Genomic DNA, 19,877 nt, shown 5'->3' on the forward strand with positions numbered 1-19,877 from the left:
TCCACTTCCGGCAGCCCTGGAGATGGTTTTCCGTGTTTTCCCATTTTCACACATGGCAAATGCTGGGGTTGTACCTGAATTACGACCAGGGCCGCTTCCTTCCCACTCCTAGCCCTTTCCTATCCCATCGTCGCCATAAGACCTATCCGTATCGGCGCGACGTACTGTAAAGTCTTTGCAAAAATAAAACAAAGATTACTTGCAGAATTTAGAGTGAAATAATTTATTCCACCTAGAATAAATTCAGCGAACCCGCAATGGACATCGTGGAGAAATAAATTGAGATTAGTATAAATCGAATCATATTTGTGGTTTAACCACACTAAGGTTACGGGAATTGGAATTCGGAAACCTTACCTCCGTTGGCTTTGCAGAATATCGGAGTAGTCATCTCCAGGTTCTTAGATGTAAATAATCGTCGATTGTCAGAGGTGATTATTGTTTTAAAAGGAAGTACATCTAGGCAACCATCCTCTATATAATACCAATCAGAGATAAAAACTGGAAGGGTCCGATACTTCAAAAATGAAGGTATCGGCCAGTGAAAGACAAGGGCCACAAAGGGCGCGATAATAAGACTCCCTAGGCCTCGAGCGCTCTAATTCCGTCGGGGTCGGAAAATAACAAGAGTTGACCAAGGTAGGTCGGATAGGATAGATGAAAGTGAGGAGCCTGTCACAAGTAAGTGGAAGCAATGCCAGGACGCTCCAAAGTTCAGAGCCCCTGGTGCTCGATTGTCAGACAGCACGTTGCAAAACTTCTCTCCAGATCAACAGACGTTAAAGGTTCATACTTGAATCAAGTGAGATCTTCCTCTTCAAAACCACTCACGTCAAATTTTTCTACTTTCAGTATTTCACTTATGTTGCAGACAATTTGATCCCCTGTTTTTTTATTTCATTCTCTCCCTCAGATATGGTTTAAATATATGTATTTACTAAAGAAAAGATGTTTAAGAGGTAATGGGTGAATTAATGATGATAGGAATTGAGAATTGGCAGTAAAAATGTAGTCGAAGATAAGTAAAGTTGCAAAGAAAAACCTTTAAGACCTAAGAAAGGAGCAATAAGGCAAATGACGCCGAAAAAGGCAAAAAAATTACAAATAAAACCCACCAATTTCTGGCCTACAATGACCCAGGATGAACATTTATTATGTTGGGCTCATCTTCGGACACTTGAGAAGAAAAAAAAAGCAATTTTCCTCAATTTCCGAGCTTTATACCTTTAAAGGTGGCAAGGAATAGCAAAGACCCACATTATTATAAGAGAGAAATAAAGAGACTAAGGAGGTCCAGATTGGAGAGATAGAGAGATAGAATTGGCTGTGGAAGTACGGAGAAATTGAAGGAACTTACTAGGAAATTGCATCTAGCAAGGAAGTCAGCTAAGGATAACATGATGGCAAGCATAATTGGCGGTCATACAAATTTTAGTGAAAAATGGAAGGGTATGTATAGGTACTTTAAGACAGAAACAGTTCCAAGAAGGACATTCCAGGAATAAATTAATGAACAAGGGGAATGGTGTATGCGAGGATGTTCAAAAGGTAGAAGTATTCAGTAGCAGTATGTAAAGATTGTTGGTTACAAGGATAATGTCCAGATAGAGGAGGTGACTAATACTAAAGAAGTATTAAAATTTACCTACAACAACGAGGACATTTACAGCAAGATACAAAAGTTGAAAACTAGAAAAGCAGTTGGAATTGATAAGGTTTCGGGGGATATACTAAATACAATTGGTTGGGATATAGTAACAAATCTGAAGTACTTATTTGATTATTGTTTGCATGAAGGAGCTATACCCAGTGAAAGAAGAGTTACTATAGTAGCCCCTGTGTATAAGGAAAGGGTGATAAATATAAAGCAAACATTTCAAACCAGTCAGTTTGTGTTACATCTAAGCTTTGGGAAACCATTATTTCTGATAATATTTGGCATGTTCGCGAAATTAGTAACGGCAGTTCGGGTTTAGGAAGGTTATTCCACTGAAGCTCAACTTGTAGGATTCCAGCAAGATATAACAGATGTCCTAGATTCGGGAGGACAAATGGATTGTGTCACGATTGACCAATCTAAATCGTTTGATAGAGTAGATCATGGGAGATTACAGACAAAAATGAGTGCAATTGGACTAGACAAAATATTGACTGAATGGGTGGCTATATTTCTAGAAAATAGACCTCAGAGAAGTTAAAGTACGAGAAGCATTATCTGATCTTGCAATCATTAAGAGGGGAATTCCTCAAGGCAGTATTATTCGACCTATACATTTTCTAATTTATATAAATGATATGAATAAAGAACCTGAATCAGAGATAAGGCTTTTTGCGGATGATGTCATACTGTACAGAGTAATAAATAAGTTACAAGATTGTGAGCAACTGCAAAAAGACCTCGATAATGTTGTGAGATGGGCAGTAGGGAATGGTAAGGTGATAAACGGAGTTAAAAGTCAGGTTGTGAGTTTCACTAATAGGAAAAGTCCTCTCAGTTTTCATTACTGTGTTCATTGGCTGTAATTTCCTTATGGGAATCACTATAATTGCCTAAGTGTTACTATGAGGAAAGAATTGGATTAATCACATAAATGGGATTGTAAAAGGAGGGTACACCTTTCTGCACATTGATATGAGGGTATTTAGGGGGTGAGGGCATATAAGTCTCTGGTAAGAAGCCAGCTAGAGTATGGTTCCAGTGTGCAGAACCCTCAGCAGGATTACTTGATTCGAGAACTGGAAAAAATCCAGAGAAAAGCAGATTGATTTGTTCTGGGTGAGACAAAAGAATAGCGTTACGAAAATGTTGCAAAGTTTGGGCTAGGAAGACTTGGGGGAAAGGAGACGAGCTGCTCGATTAAGTGGTATGTTCCGAGCTGTCAGTGTAGAGATGGCATGGATTGGCATAAGTAGACGAATAAGTTTCAGTGGTGTCTTTAAAGGTAGGAAAGATCACAATATGGAGATGGAGTTGGAATTCAAGAGGACAAATTGGAGCAAATATTCGTTTATAGGAAGGGGAGTTAGGGATTGGAATAGTTTACCAAGAGAGATGTTCAGTAAATTTCCAACTTGTTTGAAATCATTTAAGAAAAGAGTAGGTTATCTGCCTACTGGCCGACTGTCCTAAATGTAGATCAGTTGTGTTAAATGATTGATGACGCAGATGGTCGGGCCGCATTGGACATTCAGAACAGCGCAATTAAGGCCCGTCTTGAGATCTAAAGAACTTCGCCGAAGCACCAAAATATATATCTTTAACACAAATGTTAAATTAGTGCTGCCTATGGGAATGGATCGGGGATAGTGACCAAAGGGTTGACCAAAAACTCCATACGTTCTTGAACAGATATTTCAGGAACATACAAAAATACAGCTCTGCAAATTAGTCAACCAAAGACCAATAGGGAGAACAGACGAAGATGAGGAAATGGGAGTGAACTGGGCACATCCTGAGGCAAGACGCAGGATCAATTGCGAAGCAGGTTCTTGAATGGAATGCGCAGGGCTGGAGGAAGCGCAATAGACGGCGATTGACCTGGAAGAGAAGCACGGACCAAAGAACTGGTAGCAGTCAGCATGACATGGCAGGAGGCAAAAGAGTTAGCCCTGAATTGAGACCGATGGAGGCCCTGCGTTCTTCTGGGAATTAAAGGATGATTGATTGATTGATTTATTTATTTATTTATTTATTTATTTATTTATTTATTTATTTATTTATTTATTTATTTATTTATTTATTTATTTATTTATATACACACTCACGACCAATAAGCGGTTGCCCATGGTTCACAAACTGGGATGTTACTACAGGAACACGTGACCCCAACCACCCTGATGAGTTTCGTTTACAAAATATACACTAGTACTTAAGTTGTGTGTGAAATTGTATATGATGATGCTGGATTTAGAATGTTTAACTAGTAGTATTGCTTGTAATATTTTCTTCCTATGGAATTGCTTGTTGTACTCTTGTTTTGTTGGTGTTGTTGCTATGTTGTTATGTTTTAACTTTACTTTATTGGATGAAATGAAAACCTACAAACTGTTTTCCAGTCCATGACCGGGTCAGGGATGGAATGAATGAAGCCCCCAACTTGCGGTGAGGATAGGAATTGTGCCGGCTGCCGAGGTCTGTCGCATTCCTCTAGGGCAATGATTAATGACTGACAGATGAAATGAAATGATATTGGAGAGTGTTGCTGGAATGAATAATGACAGGGAAAACCGGAGTACCCGGAGAATAATCTGTCCCGCCTCCGTTTTGTCCAGCACAAATCTCACGTAGAGTGACCGGGATTTGAACCGCGGAACCCAGCATTGAGAGGCCGACGCGCTGCCGCCTGAGCCACGGAGGCTTCTACATCCTTACTACAACCTTTAAATACCCTCATAACTATGTGCAGAGGCTTGTAATCCCATTAATGTGATGACCACAATGAAGATCATTACTTATAATAACACCTAGGTACATGGTGTTTCCCATGAGATACTATCACCCCATCAACACAGTAATTAAAACGGAGAGGACATTTCATCGTTGTGAAACTTAACAACCTGACTTTTCACCCCGTTTACTATCATGCCATCGTCCGCTATCCAGCTCACAACATTGTCGAGGTCTTTTTGTAATCGCTCACCATAGGTACTGTAACTTATTCATTACTCCATACAGTATAACACCATCTGCAATTCCTGTTCTTTATTGATATCATTTATATTATATCATTTGTAAGGATCGGACCTTTTCGGTATTTTCCTCTGATTAGCATTAAGAGCTGATGGTAGCCCAGTTGTACTTCCTCTTGAAACAATAATCACCACCACCTCAAGGTAGATCCTGAGTTCTTTACTAGCATTAACCTGCAATCTCCATTCCGTTTGCGGAAGTACTTGTTAATCAATATTGACTCAGAAACCTCTTGATCTCCGTGATTTACAGCAAATACCCAGTGATCAGCATATCCAACTCTTCCGAAGAATGGTTTCGGACATATCTGCTATGTTGTGCCAGTCTAATAATAATAATAATAATAATAATAATAATAATAATAATAATAATAATAATAATAATACTGAACTTGATAGCTGCAGTCGCTTAAGTGCGGCCAGTATCCAGTATTCGGGAGATAGTGGTTTCGAATCCCACTGTCGGCAGCTCTGAAGATGGTTTTCGGTGGTTTTCCATTTTCACATTTCCCCTTTTGAATTGTTCAATCCACTGGTAAACACTTCGCTGTGGCAAAACATTGTCCCCGTATTGTGCTCAAAGTCTTCTATGAATTTCCGCTCCTGGTACACCCTCAGACCACAACGCTGTTCTTCCTTGGTGCAAACAGAGAGTGGCACGTCCACATTGACGTCGCTACAGGGCAAACTGCAATGATCTGATAACGCTGAGATCTACTACAGACGTAGACAGCGGTGCCGTCTAGCGGCTGGTGAAAACGCAACGCCATAGTGCCAACTTAAAGATAATTAGAGCAAAATTGCAGTTACTTACTGATTTGCCCTCGTATATGCTATGTAGAGGTTACACAGGAAAAGGACTGGGCCGAGAGCAGCTCCTTGCGGGAGACCATGGTTAAACTACTTCTGTGAGCTCACCTTGTTAAAATCAGAAATGCCTTTAGGAGTGCAGACTTGAAATATTGGCATAACAACATTCGGTAGGAGTTTAAAGTCTTCGTAGGTTACAGATGGACTTCGTTCATTTAGGTATGACGTGCGCGGTATAGCCTCCACTCTAGTAGGTGTGCTGATTGGGAGCGGTGTCGCGCACAGGGCTGAGAGTGGCGGATACCTAGCTGTACAGTGAACTTCAAAAAAACAAAAACACTGTGATTACACGTATTGTCCGACTTAGATGATGCTGCAATAAACGGATTTCGTTTGCTATATAAAGCTTTCTTTTATTTTGTTTTGAGAAATAGTGACATTTAATCAGAAATTTGGTAGTCAAGTTCTGAAAAATATTAATGGGGCTACCAGAATGTACAACTAATAGTGGAGTTTGAGTTCTATGTGAAAGTATGCAAGCAGATAGCTGAAAAGGTAATAAACCTCGGTTAATATTAAAGAGAGGAAACGGGAGGGTAATATTGAATTTAGCACGGTTGCTAGGTAACATTGTATGGACAATCCATCCATAATTTACATCACAGCCTGTACGGTTGCTATGGTTACACTACCGTCACACATTTTGTCGCGTCACGTTACAGAAACTTTTCGGATGACCCTCATATACAAAGGGCATTAGGAAAGTTTTGCAATGTGAGTGAACGCTTTAGTCTTTTTCAAAATAATTTCCACCACACTCAATACACTTCTCCATACGTCGAAACCAATTACTGAACCAACTCTGCCACTTTTCTTCGGTTACATTTTCACACTCTTGATCCCATGCTGCCAGAAGCTCCTCGTCGGATGCAAAACGCCGCCCTTTTAGCTTCAGCTTCATATTCACTTCTGGGAAGAGTGCGAAGTCACATGAGGGCAACATCAGGACTGTATAGAGGGTGATCATGCACAGTCAACCCTGATCTGGCAAGAAAATGCATTGTTACATTAGCACGATGTGCTGGAGCAGTGTCGTGATGCAAGAGCCAAGTGTTGAGCCGTGACCTTGGACGGAGCTGCTTGGGGGCCTGGATGACCTGAGGCAGACAAGTCTCACTGTACCACTTTGCAGTAACTGTCCTTTGTGTTTCTAGCACAACCCGAGTCAGGATGGCCCGTTTAGTGAAGAATACTGCAATCATCGTTTTCTTCACTGACCTTGACTTTTGCACAGTCACAGGAGTACCCTCATCTTCAAACAGCCACACCTTGTTCTGGGATTTTGTTGGGACATCGTAATAATAAAGCCAAATTTCGTCACCTGTAACGATGCTATTGACGTTACGCGAAGTCCCATTTTCAAACTGTTTTAGCATTTTCGGCACCACTTCACTCGATGTGCCCTTCGTTCCTTTGAAAGTGAATGGGGCACCCGAAGGGAACAAACCTTTCTAACATGGAGATGGCCGTGTAGAATTGAATGGATAGCTGGCGCAGGAATGTGGAGGGTCTCTTCTACACACCGATATGTCAACCGCCTCTCTTGCTGCAACATGTTCCTCACAGCTTCAATGTTTTCCTCAGTCACTGATTCAGACGGTCGCCCAGAACGAGGATCGTCTTCAACCCCAACATTTCCCCTCTGGAACTCTTTGTACCAGCGGAAAATTGTTGTCCGATGTGGACAGTCTTTCCCCAGCACAGGAGTCATTTCCTCCAGGCACTGGTCAACAGTTTATCCACGAGCAAAATTGTAGCGCATAATTGCGCGATATTCACCTTGAGACCACATTGACATCTTAACTTGCTTTCAATCCCACTGCTTGGTAACAACTGGTGTGAAGGTCGCATCTTGCTGTCTGCTAGATCGGTTTTCACCCCTCTTTTCATCCCTCACCATAACTGGGGCGGCCAGCCAACCGTTTTTGCGTATTGCAAAACTTTCCTAGTGCCCTTTTTGTAAGACATGTTTTATTTCAAACGAAAGACTTAGGAACAGATAAGTACGACGTCTGGGTGGTATGCTTGGAGAAGAGTTTCCAGCGTCTCGTGTGATGACAGGATTCTAGCTAAATTCAAGGGGGAAATACAGAAGGTAGTTGTGAGACTAGCATTCGTGTATGGAACGGAAACCTGGCCTGTTATTAAATTATACCGTAAAATATACGTGTTCCAGAGATGAAGGGGCTGAGATATTCGTATGGATGGAATAAGTAATGAGACAATTAAAGGAACATTAGGTGTGGAGGAATTAAGCGCAAAAGTAAGGGAAGCAAGAGTGAGGTGTTTTGACCATGTTAAGAGGAGCACGGATGATTATGTAGAAAGGAAGGAGCGTAATGGAGATGGTTCTGGCCGATAGGAGGAGAAAGGGAAGACCAAAAAGAAGATCGTTGGACTGTATAAACGAGCGTAGGATAAAGATGAACCTACATTAAAAGCTGCTCGAAGACAGGACCATTGAAAAATGACTGTATCAATTGGAGGAAGTTAATCTGCACCAGCGGCCACACTTAGTGTAAGAATAATAAAGCTGAAGAAGAAGAATACTGAATAGATATTTAATTTTGACAAAAGGTATCGTGTATCACATATTCTGCGTCAAAACTTGTGGCTTAACCCAGATACAACCCCTTTCAATTGTCTTATTTAACATCACTTCAATTATCGGAATTGTTAAGATACTACAGAGTGTCAGAATTTTGTCCCATAGGAGTTTTGTGTTCAAACATGCCGGTAGCCAACGTTTCGGAGATGTCGTATTTCAACATCCTCAGATGATACTGACTTCAGCTACGACTGAACCTTCTTCCTCATGAATCGACGATCATCTGCCAAAGTGACTGCAACACGCAACCAGTGACACTTCCCAACTGGTTGTCGATACGCGAGACTCACATCAAATAAACATGTTTTATTTGGCTATCCAGTGGTGAGGTATCTTCATCATGAGGGGCAAAACCATGAATAAATCCATATCCATGCCACCTTTGGTCTTCAGTCGAAACACTGAGCTCCTCCTGTTCAATTATACACTAACCAGCACCCGCGTGAGAGCTCAGTAGCCTCTAAAATATACTCACCAATCGGCGACGGTCTTTACCTACTCAAGACATAATAACACCGATGTATACGACTGTTCGTGTAATTCGAATGTGAAATGGACCGTCTCTCCACCAAAACATCTGTCGCACATTCCACCTCTGATCTTCGGGTGGGAGAAAATGACATCGTTCACCTGGTCAATTTATTACAGCTCCTTGATCAAGTACAGTGCCGACGAGGGAACCAGTCACTCAAACAGATCGATTTATAAGTTACTGTTCTTATTTTTGCATCATTCTTGGGACATAACTGATTCCACATCTCATTAGTCCAACCCGTCAGTGAACGGGTATGTTCGCTAGCCTTTAGACCTGTGCCAATTGTTAGAATAAGGAAGATTACTTGATATTCATTTGGTTTTGAAATTTATTTTTTATAATTATACTACATTGATACCTTTTGGTATTAGTGTGTGTGCTCCCTTTTTCCTTATAACAGTCTGGATCTTCTCTTGTTATACTTGTTAGATCCTTGCAAATTTTCTGTTTTTTTATTTGTTTGTTTGCTTGTTTTTCCGGCAAGATGTTAAACGTCTACGTTGTTCTCTTTCTTTCTTGATCCATTTACCGTGCATGGCTCGTTTTTCCCTCGGGCTCAGCGTGGGATCCCACCTCTATCGCCTGAAGGGCAGTGTCCTGGAGCGTGAGACTTTAGGTCGGGGGGATACGGCTGGGAAGGAGGACTAGTACCTCGTCCAGGCGGCCTCGCCGGTTTTGCTGAACAGGGGTCTTGTGGGGGCATGGTAAGATTGGAAGGGATAGACAAGGAAGACAGAAGAAAGCGGCCGTGGCCTTCAGTTACGTACCACCCCGGCATTTACCTGGAGGAGAATTTGGCAACCACATGAAACCACTTCAAGGATGGGTGATTGGTGGTGGTGGTGGTTATTAATTATATATATATATCGTCCTTGCCGGGACAAAACCTCCTATGTGAAATATTTTAGCTTAGAACTTAGGCCGGTAAGGTTCTCTCATCTAAGGTGCAATATTGTGTGACAGTTGTCAAGGCATTCTCGCTCTTCATAATGTATGTGCTGCGGGTCAGTATATCTCCAAAAATATTAACACATAGGAGGTTTCGTCCCGGCAACGACGATATATTTGCTAGTTGCTTTACGTCGCACCGACACAGATTTGTCTTATGGCGACGATGGGACAGGAAAGGCCTAGGAATGGGAAGGAAGCAGCCGTGGCCTAGATTAAGGTACAGCCCCAGCATTTGCCTGATGCGAAAATGGGAAACCGCAGAAAACCATCTTCAGGGCTGCCGACAGTGGGGCTCGAATCGAATCCACTATCTCCCGGATGCGAGCTCACAGCTGCGTGCTCCTAACCGCACGGCCAACTCGCCCGGTGATTATTGTTTTAAGAGGAAGTACAATTAGGCCACCATCCTGTATTATCATTAATCAGAAGGAAAAAATGGAAGGGATCCGACAATTCAAAAATGAAGGTATCGATCAAAGAAAGACAAGAGCCACGAAGGGCGTGAAAATGACTCCCTAGGTTTCGACTGCTTTAATACCGTCGAGGTCGGAAAAAGAACAAGAGTTGACCAAAGGAGGTTGGTTAGATAGATGAAGTGAGGATCCTGGCACAAGTACATAGGGGCAATGCCAGGACGCAGCTATGGGCCCCGTGGTCAGCAGTCCGCGCTCCAATGTTCAGAACCCCTGGGGACTCTTTTATCGCCTCTTACGACAGGCAGGGGATATCGTGGGTGTTATTCTACCGCCTCCACTGCAGCTATCGAGCTCGGTATTCACTCTATCAATGTTGGTTTCTTGCACATTTAGAAAACCTGCATCGTATTTATATCAGTGGGTGAAATGTGTATAACTACGTAGTTTGACTTAATTTACAAACCAAGTGTGGAACATGGAATCAGCCTTTCAGTCTTATGAAGAATATCCACAGCCTGTTTGTAGCTGGCTGACAGGGTCAGGAATAGAATGAATGAAGAATGAAATACCGCTAAAGGAAGAAAATGCTGCCGAATACGAGATCTGACGTGCTTTTACGGACAAAGATTAATGGATGGCAAATGAAATGTAGCGAATTTGTTGAATAAAGAATGACCAGTGAAAACAGAAAAAAAAAACTTTCTCACCCTACGTTTCCCCGACATGCACCTCTTATGAAGTGATAGGGCTCAAGAATAAACCTTAGCTACTGCCAAAGAAAGGAAATTGTGTGCCCTGGCGAGGCCTGTCGCATTCCCCTGGGTATAACAGATTAATAAATGACAAATGAAATTGTTTCAAACAGTGATGCTGATATAAATATGAAGAAATCAGAAATAATATTTTGAACGCCAGCTTTGTCCAGCACAAACGCTATCTAAAGTGATCGTAGATTTAACCCCTGGAGCAGTGATGGGAAGCCTACGTTCCATCAGCGTCATGAAGAAGCGTTTATAATCTTAACAATAACTGAAATTTACAGTTTTCCGTCGCAAATGTTCATTCTATCAGCGTTGTTTCATTATGTCTTATTGAGACGATCTCCATTGAACTTAAAACAGCCGCTTAAGTATTACTTGAATGATTTGACATTATTTAACAAACTGTCACATTCTGAAACACGAAACTTCCCTGTGGAATTCCCAAACAAGACCTCTAGTTCCTAGAATGATTAACGACCACGGCGCAAGTTTTACTGATTTTAACATGGCGCAACTTTTACTCGGCGCAACTCTGTCAGTCATTAAACATTGCCCTAGAGGAGTGCGACAGGCTTCGGCAGCCGACACAATTCCTATCCTCGCCGCTAGCTGGGGGCTTCATTCATTCCTTTCCTGATCCGGTTGAATTACTGGAAACAGGCCGAGGACTTATCATTCTGCTACATAAGGACATTCCAGTTGTACGATAGTGTCGTAATGTTGGATTTTAGTTTAATTGAGAGTGATGTTTATTGTAAACGTCTTTGTTAATTGATAAGCAAATTCCATTTTCTGAATGTTTCATTCTATGTATGTCTTGAATGAACTCAGAAACTATTGGACCGATTTAGCTGAAAATTTCACAAATTGTTGTTATTACCCCTGGGAGGGTTTAGGAAGTGGTTTGAACGAAATCTGATGGGTAGTTCGACATAGGGGGTGAGAAGGGGGGGAAAAATAGGGGAAGGTAAGTAAACCGCATGACAAGTCTGATCTGCGGGTTGCCTAACCAACAGTATGTAAAGATTATGGTGTGTTTCTTAAAACTTTTCTTCTTCTTCTCCTTTATCTTCTATAAACGGTATGTAAAAATGAAAAATCCACGTTCAGTCCCCACGCGAAAAGGGGTGAGAAGGAGTGAAGAAATAATGTGTCGAAAATAACAGAGATTATGGGTGAATGTGTGTGTATGTTTCAGCATAGCTCTAAACCAAACTAGATGCACATAACTTAATATCTGGAGAAATTACTGTAGGGGAAAGAAACCCCTAGCACCCCTAAAGGAAGGGGTGAAATGTAAAAATCCGAAAAATGACCGATATCAGTGGTGACTTCATAGACTTTTGAGGTAGCTGATATGAACCGTGACATTCTGGATGCAGTTTGAGCCAAAGTTCATTCGCAATCGGAATGGGGGTTAGAAGGGGTGAAAGGAATGTCCAAAATGACCGAGATCATGGTCCGATTCGTTGGCTGAACGGTCAGCGTACTGGCCTTCGATTCAGAGGGTCCCGGGTTCGATTCCCGGCCGGGTCGGGGATTTTAACCTTAATTGGTTAATTCCAATGGCCCGGAGGCTGGGTGTGTGTGTTGTCTTCATCATCATTTCATCCTCATCACGACGCGCAGGTCACCTACAGGAGTCATATAGAAAGACCTGCACCCGGCGAGCCGAACCCATCCTGGGATATCCCGGCGCTAAAAGCCATACGACATTTCATACCGAGATCATGGATGTTCGTGTGCATATTCCAGCATAGCTCTCAACCAAACATGATACTCATATGACTTACTGTTTGGAAAATAAGGGGGGTGAAATATTAAAAAGATAGAAAAGAACCAATATTAAAAGTGAAAAAGTTGTATTGAACCCATGACATTTGTGTCATAAGGAGCCAGAATCCTAAAATCATTACATGAGATCCCATATGAATTACAAGCCATGAGCTCTAGCTACATTTTTTATCTCTGACCAGAGACGGCATGTGGAGGAACAGGTGGTGGTGATTATTGTTTTAAGAGGAAGTACAACTAGGCAACCATCCTCTATATAACACTAATCAGAGGGAAAAATGGAAGGGATCGGACACTTCGAAAAATGAAGATATCGGTCAAAGAAAGACAAGGGCCACGAAGGGCGTGAAAGACTCCCTAGCCCTCGCAAATCTAACAGCGTCGGGGTCGGAAAAGAATAAGAGTTGACCAAGAGAGGTCGGATAGGATAGATGAAAGTAAGGAGCCTGGCACAAGTAAGTGGAAGCAATGCCAGGACTCAGCTGAGGGCACAGTGGTCGCCAACCCATGCTCCAAAGTTCAGAGACCCTGGGGCGGAGGAACAGGTGGTGGTTCTCATTCTCACGCTAAAAATATTACGTCACCCGCACGTGTAGAAGGTGCATGGATGTGTCGGACTACTTTTTCTAATAAAAAGTATAATTTAAGAAGAGTTGGTAACGAAACCGCCGTAGTAAACTTTGGGAAATTGTAAGTGAAACAATTTGGTCATTAACGGTAAAGATTTTAGACCACTAAATAGCTCCAGAAGGAACCTTGTCGAAAGACGCGCCTGTTCGTTCCAACTCTGTTACATCGACCAAATATAGTGCCTATCTTATGGGGTAATTTAACAATTTAACAATTGGTTAAGAGAAATCCTTAAGGGGGACCTACACCTATAACAACAAAAACTCATGTATATTTCACTTTTTTATTCCTCAGCAACAGAAAGTACTAAAGAATTGTAATTTGGTTTGCCAATCACGCTACTACGCTTTGCCAATATGTTCGTGTATTTACAAGTCATATGGCGAATGCATGTCATGAAATTAGGCACTTAAAATGGCGGCTGCAAATTGTACACTGTTCCACCGTTTCCGTAATATTTTACACAAATACCAATGTGTTTCTAAAATTCTTTTTTTCATTGTATTTACTAATGCAGTAGCTAGAGATTGACCTAGAATAATTGGAATCTATAAAGAAATTTTTTTAAAGGCTTACATTAAAGTGTAACTTTTTTGCAAGTTTTTTCACAGATTAATTTTTTAAACCGAAACTATGACATGTACAGCAACAGTTCTAGGTCATATTGTTCTTCCCTATAAGATACACAGGTATACTAAATTTCACTTCATTATCTTGAAAACTCTGGCAGTTACTAAGGAAACGGATTTGAAAATCCAAAGTTTCGGGAAAGGAGCAACGAAGTTACCAATGTGTAGGAAAACGTCGCTGACAATCCTGCACGTTTTTGGTCATAACTTCAAAAGTATGATCCATATCAAAGAAATTGTTGCAGTGATTCGAAGAGGAAGGATCAATAAAGGTAGAAAAAAATAAATTGAAAATTGACAAATTTGTATCCTTATAGGCTAAGTTCCCCCTTAAATGCGTATCATAAACACCGCTACTAAACTAAACTATTATGTGTTACATTGTGATCTGCCATCAGTACTCAGCTTCAAAGAGTTTACTAAAAACAGATTTGACAAATCCGCCCCTCCGTTCTACTGGACGGATTTGCTTCGTTTTTGCTTTATTCTCTCCGGGATTACCTGCCGATGAATCATGAGACACTGATAGGTCTCTAAGTTCTGCCAACTTTGAGTAATCATAAAATCAAATCATTAAATGATCACTCCAATAATTGCAGGCGAATGCTTACTCTAACCCGCAATACATTCTGTACTTTAGTGCGTTGCCAAGCGACTAAAACTTTCATTCATATTCTGATGCATGATTTTCATCCTTAGTAATGCCATTGCATGCAGCCATGTTGGATTACTACCTGTCAAGCCTCTACCTGTACTCTGATTATGGAAGAATACTATTCCCTGCTAGATACCAAATACAGTAGGGACAATACGCGACACTTACGAATTTAGCCTTGTTAAAATGGGAGACAATTCGACGGTGGCGCTCCTAGTGACTTGACCTGAAAAATCGCGCTAAATTCAAATATCAATGGAAAAGTATATACGGAAATGGATAAATAAATTACGTCTAGAAAGAAAGTGTTATTGAGATATTAACTTCGAAGTTGCTAAAGCAATTCTGGATAAATTAATGAAGAATTATTTAAAAGATTGTTATTCAAAGACGGAAATTAGACATATAAACACGATGTAAAATGGACTGTTGTGAAATGGTTTGATCTTTCATTTATGCATTACTTTTTTTTGCTTTAGCATTCCTGCTTGAACTCTTATGGTTGGATTTGTCTTTTTCTCATTTAAAACATTGTATCATCACATTAAGACACTCGTCAATAAAAATATCGGCACATTTCTTACACATATGATGAAATTAATTAACATTTGATAGCTGGACAATTTTCCTCTTAACATGAAGCCTACAAACAGAAAGAAAATCTGTAAAATCCCGGCTTTAATCTAAGAAGAGGGATAAAAGAAAGAAAAGTATGAAAATGTTGTCGATAGTGATGCTTTGAGGAATATTTACGTACAATTAGAGTAAAAAATGTAACATACCCTTGGCTTTATAGTCGAGGATTTTTAACGTCGCAGGCCTGGAAATGATCTGAACAGATCTTATAATTCTTATATAAGCTTAACGTTCCTTCTTTCTTGTACACCTTATCCAAATCACTTCTGCGACATTTCAAAACCCACAACAGATCACACCTACAACAACACATCGGTATTGAAGGTTAACTGCTGCACTATACAATAAAATATGCGTATTACATTTTAATCCAGTTAAAATATGGGTCGAGTAAGTCAGAAAATTATGAAGTACTATAAAGATCTCTGTCACTGGAAGAATATATATGCAAACACAATATTACTTACATTTTCTTGTCACGAGGGAACCTGAAGAACGACCGCGCATTCTTCTCTACTTCATAGTTACTGCAGCCAAACACAGCAAATACCTTTCCCCTCATGTTTAGAGGAGATATCAAGGAATGACACACGCTACTATTTAATTATGTCAACTCACTGAAAACGCATAAATAACACCAAAAACTTCACACAAAAATACACGTGCTCTTATGACAGAATCAGTAGTTTTCAGGTCTACTCGCTAGAGAGAGCCCCAATAGCTGTCCCTCGATATCTCGCTCAGTGTCGCGTATTGTCTCTACTGTATTTGTAGATACTCTTTGATTATCTTACCTTTCCCAGCTTCCAAATATATTCAACAGATGGCAGAGCGTTCCTAATAACTTACATGCTGCTAAGAGAAAAAGTCTACGTACAAACAGACCCCATCATGACATACACCTTAGACATTATCTGGTAACACCTACCGAAGGATAACCTAGCTACACTAGAAAGAGTGAAGGTCGTGTGTCGTAAAAATGTTTTCTGCCTAGCAAAATACGCTCCTTCGAGAGTAACCTATGAGCTAACAAGTCAACCGTTCTATATAGAAGAACTGTGAATAAAAATACCATTGCTTTCTGCGACACAATACCAAGCTTTACATCAAGAACTGCAGAATTAAAGAAAGCAAATATATGGATAGATTTTTACCAAGTAGATGGCATGATTACGTCAGAATGGATGAATTTTGACTACGAAATGCTGCTATTAAATGTTCATAAAACCATTGAAGAGGGCAGGCAAAACAATGTGAGTACGATAGGCATATCAAGACGAGTTATCTGACCTATTTATAAGCGGATCAGAACGGATCCTCTAGTTATTACTATTCTTATTATTAATAATAATATTCCACGGACCTGCTACGCAGGCGTAGCAGGGGGAGAAGTGATACTCCCACGTGGCGCGTCCCAGGTGGCGGATAGAGGGGTCCTAGCCGGCTTGTCGGCGGACTTGAGGGAAATAAAATACCTCTCGCGGACCAAACACACTACCCCCTGCGGGTGGGGGACGCACATGTAGAATACACCCGCGGTATCCCATGCCTGTCGTAAGAGGCGACTACAAGGGGCGACCAAGGGATGATTGAATTAGAACCATGAAATTACTCTTGATTCGTACCATCATGCAAGGAACACCATGGGTTGCATGTACTTGCGAGTAGTATCACTAAATTTGTACGAAATAGGTTTGTGATTAGTTGCAGTAAAAAGCCTGGCCTGGTGGATTCCAGTACCCGTGCGTTATACCCATGTGAGCAACACCGCGGGTCTGGGCGTAGCCTGTGAGTTGTACCGCTATATGAGCGGCACCGTTGGTCAGCGTTGCCTGTGATTGGTACCCACTATGTGAGGAACACCACGGGAATACCGGCGCCTGTGACTAGTACACCTAGGTGAGGACCCTTGCCGGTTTGCGTTGGCTATGAGTGGCGCCATTGTGTGAGAAACACCATAGGTCTGCGTTCCCTGTACGAATTGCAATACTTGTGAGTAGTACCATCTTGTGTGGACCACCGTAAGTCTTCGCTACTTTTGATCAGTACCCCAAAATGACAAATACCATGGTTCGACTTTACTCGCGACATGTACCATTCTGTGGGTTCTTAGACGTGAATTTAGCACCCTTTCAGACATCAAGCATCATTGTGCTTGAATTAACTACCTTCTTTTTGAGACTGATCCACTGTTTTTTTTTGTAGGGTTCATGTCCATCCATTCATTCTTCATGACATTTTTTATTTTATTTTAGTCAGTGGATTAATTTGAATTTTTTGTTATTGCATTTCGTACCATTAGGGGCCGATGACCTCGATGTTAGGCCCCTTTAAACTACAAGCATCATCATCATCAATAATAATATTATTATTATTATTCGATAGTAGTTTAAAGGCAGGTAGGTTTTCGGTAACGTTAAATTCCGACATCGTCGCCATAAGACCTATCTGTGTCGGTGCGACGTAAAGCCCCTAGCAAAAAAAAAAAAAAAAAATAGGCAGGGCTTGAACTGAGAAAGAAGCGGCCATCGGGCACATCAGTTAAGGTAAAGTTGTTAGAAAGGTGGAGGAGATGATGATCAGGCGAGTCCTGTTTTAAAAATTTGACTACCCTGCAGCTCTTATAAACTGGAGAGATCGAAGGAACTGTTCAAGACAGAACCGTGATTGCAGTGACAAAACGGCCTTTAGAACATGAATGATTGAACTGCTCTTATATGGTGATACCATGGGAAGCCTATGCTTAGAACCTTGAACATTGTATCTCTCAGCCCTGACTGGATGTAATGGAGGTCTTTGATTTGGGAGGACCTAATTGCACACGTCTGTAGTTATCTCTGGAGAGTCAACAACCGTCATAAAAAGATTTTCCTTTTTGTTTGAACGGGGCTTACGTCAGCATCGTTTGCTGTATAGCGTGGAGAAGTCTTTTGCCGAAAGTAATTTGAACCGAAACTCGTTGCAGATTCCTGCGGTTACTGCGAGGTGTATTACTTCTCTCTCTTTTACTCTCGCTGAAGCAAGTGTGACGGGATTCTTTCTAAAACGTACATACTAAGCGGCAAGGGGAACCTTTCTATTTCGAAAGTTTTATTCATTCTTATTATGAACAAATACATTTTAATAGGGAGATATTCTGGTGGTAATGCTTATTTACAGTAAGTTATATAACAACGAAATACAATTAAAACGTTTTTAAAAATGCTATACACCGAGCTCGATAGCTGCAGTCGCTTAAGTGCGGCCAGTATCCAGTAATCGGGAGATCGTGGGTTCGAGCCCCACTGTCGGCAGCCCTGAAGATGGTTTTCCGTGGTTTCCCATTTTCACACCAGGCAAATGCCGGGGCTGCACCTTAACTAAGGCCACGGCCGCTTCCTTCCAATTCCTAGGCCTTTCCTATCCCATCGTCGCCGTAAGACATATCTTTTGCCCCTACTGGCACCATACTGTATGAACCTGCGTGTAATTGGAATGGCGGTAGTGTGGAATGTTGTGTGTGAGGAAAGTAAAATCCCAGGCTAGGGATATTAATAATTACAATTTAAAATCCCTGATCCAGCCGGGAATCGAACTCGGGGCCGCCGGGTGACAGGCGGACGCGTTGCCTCCTACATCGCGGGGCCGGACTATTGTAAACCTATACACTAAGGGTACAATCTTAGTCTTTCTCTCCTGTTAATACTGAAGGTAGAGAATTTTAGTTATTTTCTATCTGTTGGGTTCGCTTCAGTGTTGCTAACCATACAGTTGAGGGATCCTACTTGCCGGTACGCCGTCTTACAGTTACTGTTAATCTGGCACGTTGGCACTATACAATCATGGTTTATTTCGTGATATGCGAGAATTACGGACTGACACTGCCATATTGTTAAAATCACTAGTGTTATATTTGCCGGTATAATTAAAGCATATTTTCCTTTTCTATATGGGATTGTAAATCTGTTTGGGTAATACTAGGTAAATAGAAATGTGGCATTTTAGAATAATGTATTTAATAACGTCGTTGGTGTTAAATGACGAACGCAGCAAGCTCTTAATTACGGTCTTATTTCGTCCAGTACTTACGTATAGAGTTCTATTAGGATGTATAAGAAGCAAGAAACATCTGCAAGAACTCAGCAAAGAACAAAGCAACTTCATTAAGAAACACATTGTTTATTTGCGTGACCTCTGGTGGTGGTGATGATGAATTTTTTTTTTTTTTTTTTTTGCTAATTGCTTAACATCGCACCGGCACAGATAGGTCTTATGGCGACGATGGGACAGGGAAGGACTAGGAGTGGGAAGGAAGCGGCCGTAGCCTTAATTAAGGTACAGCCCCAGCATTTGCCTGGTGTGAAAATGTGAAACCACGGAAAACCATTTTTCAGGGCTGCCGACAGTGGGGCTCGAACCTACTATCTCCCGAATACTGGATACTGGCCGCACTTAAGCGACTGCAGCTATCGAGCTCGGTGATTATTGTTTTAACAGGAAGTACAACTGGACAATCATCCTCTACATGTTCTCTACCCCACCAGAAAATTACGAAGAAACATCCCGTGTATCTATTAGGCCCGTATCCTATCATATTTTTGCTGTGGGAGTAGTTGATTGCACTAAATGGCTGGAGTATTCTTCTTTTCTTTAATATTCACGGACCAACAGTTTCTGGCGTACATCCTGTCTAATACCGTTCATCAATCGGGGAGTTGACTGAC

General features: G+C 41.3%; 1 protein-coding gene across 2 annotated transcripts in view; it reads left to right on the forward strand.

Moving 5' to 3' along the window:
* LOC136884431 (uncharacterized) overlaps positions 1 to 19,877 on the forward strand; it is a 179,681-nt gene that overhangs the window by 103,740 nt on the left and 56,064 nt on the right. The window lies entirely within an intron of this gene.

This window comes from Anabrus simplex, chromosome 12 (assembly GCF_040414725.1).
Source record: "Anabrus simplex isolate iqAnaSimp1 chromosome 12, ASM4041472v1, whole genome shotgun sequence".
In the NCBI taxonomy this organism is placed as follows: Eukaryota; Metazoa; Arthropoda; class Insecta; order Orthoptera; family Tettigoniidae; genus Anabrus; species Anabrus simplex.